Here is an 8,654-nt window from a genome sequence, read left to right on the forward strand (position 1 = left end):
CAATTATCAGGATTACTAAATGTATTAAGAATTTCCATACATGCTTGTGCAGTGTGAATGCATGTTTGTGTAATGAACTTTGATTTTCATGAACGAAAAAGAAATACAATCTCCGAATAAGTACTTTTTTGTTTTCCAGTTCCTGTGTTTAGATGTAAAAGTAAATTCACTTCAAGTATGTGTCTGTGTAATTTTGACGATGTAAATGCTGAAATGTATGTATAGTAAAAACTCGACAAAAAAAATATCCGGAAAGCTCTTGAAATTTTGGATAGCCGAGCATATAAAAAATGAAATATTGTAATAAGTGAATGGAAGAATAAACTACTAGTCTAAAATCATAAAAACAGTTCATCTTATTTGTATCAACTTGACTATCGAAAGCCAATACTTAATATTATGCACGATTTTGAAAAAAAATGTATGCTGCTGATCTTTGGAATATGATAATGGGTGATTTTTACAATGGTTGTTATGTGGATTAAGACTGCAAGTTGAGACTTTAAATATGAACAATAGTAATCTGAAAATTTGAAGTAGTAATTTTATATCCAAGAATCTCTGCCAAATAACTTCCATGTTTTAAGTAATTAAAAAATATATTTTTAACCACTTATTATTAATTTTATAAAGTACATTCTATAATTTAAATTTTATTTACTTTCATCTATTTTTAATGTTTGCCATTATAAATTTCATACTATGTACTTTTTTAAGATTTCACAGTTGCTAATTAAACTTCCTTTACAATTTATTTAGTTCTTCTATACATACATTTATATTTTATGTAAGAAAGGGATTTATGTGCAACAGATATACAGTGAAAATCATTTAACACAAAACTGAGGGGACTGAAATATTTTTTCGTGTTAAAGAATATTGAAAAGAAAAAAAAAAGCATATATTCAACAAAATTAAGCTTACTAGAGTACATTTTATTTACATAGATATGTATATATGCATGTATTTAATAAAAACCAATGAAACAAAAACATCCACAAGAACTTAATGGAATTTAATACAAAATTTTCAAGTTTTTGAAAAACAAAACATTTATTGAGTTTTGGGAAAATAATCTGATATTTTTCTTTGCATTGTCTTTTTTAGCATCAAATTGTTCAATGTCGAACATTTTGTTATTCATTTTACCATTGGAATGTGCGTCTAAATAACTGTCCATACTTTTTATGATATTCCTCATTTCGGATGACATGGGAACAGGAACTGCATTCATTTTATTTTCGTCTCTGCATCAATGATATCTTTTTAGCTTTGAACAAACTCCAAAATAACTTTGTCTGCCATAATTGGGGCTGTACACGCATTATCATAAACTACTGCAACGAATTCTTCCGATAGTACAGTAGGACAGTTCATTAATACAGAAACTTTCTCAAACATTTCATTAAGTGTCAGCTCAGTTTCAATATCCTACTTCTCCATTTCTTTCGGAGCCAAAGAATCTGATACTTTTGAGAATCGTGTGTAATGAAAATAATTTTCATTCAACCTTGGAGTCGCTGAATTCTATGCAGTGCAACATATGAGCCAAGCTCACTAAATTTTACTCACACTGCCATGTACTCGTCACTGAATTCCAAAGCTAACTGATGAGAGATGAGGCGTTTGTAGACGTGGAAGGCGAAAGTCCGTGGATAAACAAAACTGGCTCGTGTCACAGGCTATTCCGAGGGTATTTCAAAATCAAATTAGCCTCTTTTCTACGAAACGTGTGAAACCACCTCTCTTTCATTTCACACCCCACTTAAATCTCGCCAGCGATGCCAGAGTTTTCTGTACTTTGTTCATTTCCAGAAAGGATATCTTTTCGTGTTAAGAGAAACAAAATGCATGAAATTACATAGTACAGTCAAAAGTCGTTAATTCGGACACCCATAATCCGGAATGATCTATAATCCGAACTTCAAAGCTAAAAACTTTCTGCGCATGTGCCGCGTTGACACATTAGACGTTTACGCATGCGCGTAAGACCTTTTACGACTGCGCAAGCGTAGAATACGTTTTCGCGTGTGCGTTTTACACATAGCGGACGGTATAAGCTATCTAATTATCTATTTCAGTTAATGGTGATGATTGCATTGTTCCTTAATCTTCGAATTGGATCTGGCTTATTATTTTTTGCAGACTGTAAGAGCAATTTTATAAAAGTAAACTTGAACTTTCGATTATGTCAAATAGAATTTCCGATTCTGGAGCTCCCAAAGGATCGTACAAAACGAAAGTATGTTTCGATGTCCATCAAACAAAATGTGGAATTGCTGCAAAAAATGGATAAAGATATGAAGAAGGTGACAGAGAGGTTAGTGAAAACGAAAAAATTTCGATTGACAAATTAGTCGGTATTCTCGGCACAGCAATTAAAGACTTGGAATTTTGTAACTGAACAAGAAATTATGTCTGTTTATAGAATTAAAGAGAAAGTATTATCACATAAAACGAAGCAACTTAAACAACTTACATTGAAAGAAATGTTTAATAAAGTAAACAAATAAATATTGTTGCGTGCGTACGGGTTCGTTATGAAATGAATGCACAAGTCCGATGAAAAATGAACAAAAATTTATTATTATCACAACAAAAATGCTTAAATTTTCTCAAATTATCATGCAGTATTACAATATCTCACAGTAGTTATCTTTTAACTACTCAAATGTCCAATAGAACGTAATTCAAAGCAGCTAAAGAACGCTAATCCGCGAATTCGCTACAATCAACAACAGTAGTTTTCTAAACAACAACAAACTAAACAACTGCTACAAACTGAGATGTTTTCCTCCTTTTATAAGATTTTAAAATCACGCGCTAGAATTTTCCAGCACTTTCTCGAAATCAAAAAGAGATATTTATTTATTTAACGCACGCGCTCTTGTATTTTTAATTTTTCCGGCTTAGCTTTCTTTTAATATTCGTCACGCGCTGCACTGCGCGAGAAATAAAACCATTTAATTTATAATTGAACTAACATTAGCTTTTTAAATACTAAATTCGTAACACTGCCCCCTTCCCAAGGATTGCACGTCCCGGGCAGTACAATCCCTGGACAGGAAGCTAAACTTACAACTGTGGCATAAATGCAACTGAGGCATAAACATTACATTACAATATCAAACAATATAAACAATAAATGCAATAACTAACTTAATCAAATCAAATACTAAATACAAATCAAATACTAAATACAAATCAAATCAAATACACATTTATAAACAAAAAGGACCATGGTCTGATACTATTTACAATTATTTACATTACGTACTATGGCCATAGTAATGAGCTAACCTGTCGTAAGAGTTCGAAGACTCACGGATCCGAACCACGACGTCATTCGTGTTCAGCACTGTATATGGACCATCCGAAGGTGACTGTAATTTAGGGCTCAGTCTTTTTCGTTGAATTGGGTTCCAAAACCACACCTTGTCTCCTTTGTTGGATCTCTGTCTAGTAGCTCTTGTGTCGCATCTGGTCTTCACTTTCTCCGTCGCCAAGTTAACTCGCTTTCGTGCGGAACGGTGCATCACTTCAAAACGGGCCTTGACATCTTGGATGTGTTCCTCAGGCGATGAAGGCGCATCCGTACGGCGATGAAACAGGCGGTCACAAGGCAGACGAAGGTCTCGACCGAAGAGCATCTGAGATGGAGAATAGCTGGTAGTCTGGTGTTTCTTTTCGACCCTAGCATGATTTCGGCTGTTTCTCGAGCTGGTTCTTTCGGACAAAGCGTCGGCATTTCCAGGTGAGGATCCCTTCTTAGGATGGATAGTCATGTCTTCAGATCCTGAAAGCAGTTTGTTGTTTTTCAAGTCTAAGGAAAAATTGTATTTCCTTAAAAAGTCCAATCCGAGTATGCATGGATCTGTAATATCCGCCACATATGCTGTGTGATGGTAGGCGGCACTTCCAAACGTGATGTTTACGTTTAACTTCCCAGTTATGTCGATCTTGTCACCAGACGCAGTCTGAAGGGTAACACAGGATGGCGTCCAAATAAGTTTATCTTTAAACTGTTCAGCTAAATCTTTCCTAATGATGGTAACATTAGCTCCTGTGTCAATGATCATACTGCAAGGAACTCCATCGATATTCCCATTGATGGACAGTCCGTTATTGTTACCAGTCACTGTATAAATTTTAAGAGCTTTAAAACAAGGTTTTTCACTATCTGGTAACCTCCGTTCCTCGATATGGTCACTAATTTGTTTACTGCGTTGTTGCTGGGAAATGGTCTTATTTTCCGTACCTCGGGGTGTTCTGCAGTTTCTTCGTATGTGGCCTTCAACTCCGCAGTTCCAGCACTTTAGAATTAGTTTCTTTTCACTTCTGTTCCGTCTCAAGCCACTGACTTGTCTGGTAAAATCATCTGCTTTATATTCCGTACCCTGGGGTGTTCTGCAATTCCGTCTTAGGTGACCTTCACTACCACATCTCCAACACCTTAGAGCCACTTTCTTCTCGCTCCTACTCTGTATCAAATCTTTGACTTGTCTGGCTAAATCATCTAAACGAGCCATCAGTTGATCCACTGCCTCATGGACTCGCACAGCTCTAACTGGGTAGCGATCTCTACTAGTTGCTTGCTGGGCTGCCTCGAACTTCATGGCGTACAACAGAGCGCTTTTTATGTCCTTTACATCTGCCATTCGAAGAGCTTTCTGTATTTCAGTATCTCGGATGCCGTCGATAAAGTATTGTAAGGACAGGATTTCCCTTGTTTCTGTCGGGCATTCCGAAAAGGCGAGATGGGACAGCCTTTCAACATCCGCGGCGAGCTCCTGAAGTGTTTCGGTAGGCTTCTGTTGACGAGATTTTAATTGGATCCTGCTGTAGTCTTTTAAACATTTCTCGCCGAAGCGCAGCTCCAAAGCGCCGGATAGAGCTTCGAAATCTAGCCTTTGATTTTCTGGAAGCGTCTGCAGGATATCCGCTACGTCTGCTCTCAGAGAAGCAGCGAGATGACAGGCCTTAGCTTGGGAATCCCATCCATTCGCATCCGCAACGATAGAAAATTGTGTCCTATACACCTGCCAGGAGGTCTTCCCATCATATGTAGATAGTTTCAGAACGGAACGAGCAGGCATCGATAAAAATTTAAAACCTTCAGAATTGTTTCCTACCGTCGCTATGCACTTCTTTAGGCTGTCAACTTCTTTGGTGACGGCAGCAGAAACCCTATCATCAATTTGTTGTTCGACGGCAGAAACTCTCTCTTCTATATGTTCTTTTACAGAAGAAATTCTTTCTTCTACTTGTTCTTTTACCGAAGAAACTCTTTCTTCTATTTGTCCAACTTTAGTTTCAACCGCGTCTATTCTGCCTTCCATAGCCTCAAATTTATTTTCTATTACGCAGGTAATTTCTCTTTTCATTTCGTCCTGACCTGCTTTCATCTCGTCTTTAAGGGATTTCATCTCTTCCTTAACGCATTCCTGGCCCAATTTCATTTCTTCCTTAACCAGATATTTGACCAGCATCCATTTTCTCTTGTACAGCTTTTATATCTTCCTTAACGGAGTTGACGGCTCCTTCCATCTTTTCTTGGAAAGCAGCAAATGCAGTCATCATTTGTCTGAATTGTTCTTCCATCGCACTTGTTATTGGCATTCAAACTCCACTCCTGACACCAAAAATTGTTGCGTGCGTACGGGTTCGTTATGAAATGAATGCACAAGTCCGATGAAAAATGAACAAAAATTTATTATTATCACAACAAAAATGCTTAAATTTTCTCAAATTATCATGCAGTATTACAATATCTCACAGTAGTTATCTTTTAACTACTCAAATGTCCAATAGAACGTAATTCAAAGCAGCTAAAGAACGCTAATCCGCGAATTCGCTACAATCAACAACAGTAGTTTTCTAAACAACAACAAACTAAACAACTGCTACAAACTGAGATGTTTTCCTCCTTTTATAAGATTTTAAAATCACGCGCTAGAATTTTCCAGCACTTTCTCGAAATCAAAAAGAGATATTTATTTATTTAACGCACGCGCTCTTGTATTTTTAATTTTTCCGGCTTAGCTTTCTTTTAATATTCGTCACGCGCTGCACTGCGCGAGAAATAAAACCATTTAATTTATAATTGAACTAACATTAGCTTTTTAAATACTAAATTCGTAACAATATTAACCTTTTTTTTTTTGTAAATTTTGATACCCTTTAGATCATAATTGTTCTTTATTTCATAAATTACGGTTTCATATTTTTAATTTTAGAATTTCTGCATGCCATCTTACGAGATTTAAACTGTTGATCTATAATCCGAAATCGCCGAAGTCCCGACGAGTCCGGATTAACGACGTTTGACTGCAGTTTGTCGGGACCGTTGCATTATTTCGTGTTAACCGATATTTCGCGTTAAACGTATTCCACTGTAAACAGATGTGTTTGGACTATGTATATACAAATAATTTTTTAAAAGGAAAATTTATAATCCTTCCAAAAATTTTTGTGCATTAAGGCTGCTAAAAATTGATTAGTAAATATATAAAGAAAGAAATTTAGAACCAATTTTTTTTAGTAAGAATAAAAATTGAAATGGAAATTAACTTGATAAAATCCTGTTTAGACTTGTAAAATCTTTTTAATTTTGGAAGATATTTTTAATGATTTTACTTCCCCCCCCCCATTTTCCTTTGCTACTGCTGTTTGATAAGAGGTTCTAGTAAAGTTTTGTGTTAAAATTATTTTGAACTTTCAAAGATTTTCCACTGCAGGATTTTTAATTTCTTTTTTTAGATTAGAAAAATATTTTTAAATCGGAAGATATTTTCAATGATTTTCCTTCGCTTTGAGGAGGACTAGAATTTTTTGGTGAACTATTAAGATAAAAAATATATTGAAATGGTTCATCAGCTGATTCTGGATACAGAGAAGCAAGGATTTTGTTTTAGAAGGGGAAATGTAATTAAATTCGACATACCTCCTCTTGACGATATTATGTTAAAGTTGGTTGGATTCCTCATCTTTCTTGTTCTTTTATACTACTTTTTTTGGTTTTTCTTGTGATGGTTTATTTCAACATGTTGACTGCCGTGGGGGTCACCGGTGACCTGCACTCGACTTGGCTACAGCGCCGTGGGTGCCACTGGCAACGCGACCAATAGTAAAATACATAATTAGAATAAATATTGATACTGATAAATATTTAAATAGTACCATTGTTACTATAATGGTTTGAAGAAGAATAAATCGTAAGAATTTAAATTATAAATCACAAAAATGGTCTACAGATGTTTGGAGGTCGCTGGTGACCCCCAGCATGAAGCACGATTATATAACATTATGTTCTGTAGATAATATTTCGACATAATATATATCGCACAATAAAAATTTCAAGTTGGCGTCATGCGCAAATCACGTAAAATGCTCGCGGCAGTCAACGTGTTAATTTTTACATTTTAAATTATCCTTGTTCCACGTTTATAGGATTTTATGAAGATCATTTGAACTTCAATTTTTTAGTCTTTGTGAAAAGTTGTTTCTAAATTTCTTTATATACTATGTATAAGAACTCCTACACTCCTAGAAAAAACTGATTTATATATTTATTTATCCCAAATTTTCATTTTGAAACATTTTAGTACATGCTTTTCCTCAATATTTTAAAAGTTGATTTTTTGTTGAACTGAAATATGTAATATGGAAAAATTCTATCAAAAAAACATAACTCAGAATCAAAACAGGAGATAAATAGAGATAATAATAATGTGGGATATTCGATTCTCTTCCCCTAATAGTCATTTGAAACATTTTAGCGTGTTTTCCCATTCAGCTGAAACAGTAAAAATATAGAAAAATTCCGACAGAAACATAATTCGGCTTAGAAACATAACAGGCAAAAAAATGGGTTGGTGTCAGGAAACTGATTGTTCTAAAACAGGGCTTCTTAAACTTTTTTTCAGTTGTGACCCTTTTTTATCATAGATTTTTTTCATGACCCCAAAATATTTATGAAAATTTTGTGGGACCTCATAAGCATTGCGAAAATCTGACACACGCGCGAGTGAAACTGTCAATTTTTTCACTTGTATTGTAAGAAAGTATTGCAGTTTTAGGTCATATCTTTAATTTCTCATTTTAAGACATAGAACAAAATTAAATTAATTAATTAACAGAAAATTTTAATTAATTAACAGACGAAATGAGACCGTCACGTGCAAAGCAAGTAAAGTGAACATTTATATTATAAACAGAATGCGTTGAAACATTTTTGTTTTTCTCTTTGTCTGTATTGTCTTACCTTTATCTATTTTCAGATACATTGTGTAAAAGTATTGGGTAATTGTAAAATTATTATATTAAGTTTAAGAAATACCAAAACTACTAAAATTTTTTGTGACCCTCTGCTGTAGATGGGGGTTACGATCTACAGTTTAAGAAAGTCTGGTCTAAAATAACGTTACAATATTTGATTTTGTTGGAACATTGGATAACTGAGGCCACATCCAGTGCAGTTATGGCAGGTGTGCAAATTTAATCTATTAATATCAAGTAGCAAAATTTTTGGAATTTAGGAGTAGAAAAGTTTTTAGAATTTAGGACCCACAGAGATTGCATAGCATAACAAAATGTACCTGCTGTAGCTAGGACTCCAGTGCATGGTTATATTCTTATAAAGAGTGTATGCCTGA

This window comes from Stegodyphus dumicola, chromosome 4 (genome assembly GCF_044657685.1).
Source record: "Stegodyphus dumicola isolate Sdum_Otavi_A_Nest chromosome 4, ASM4465768v1".
Classification (NCBI taxonomy): Eukaryota; Metazoa; Arthropoda; class Arachnida; order Araneae; family Eresidae; genus Stegodyphus; species Stegodyphus dumicola.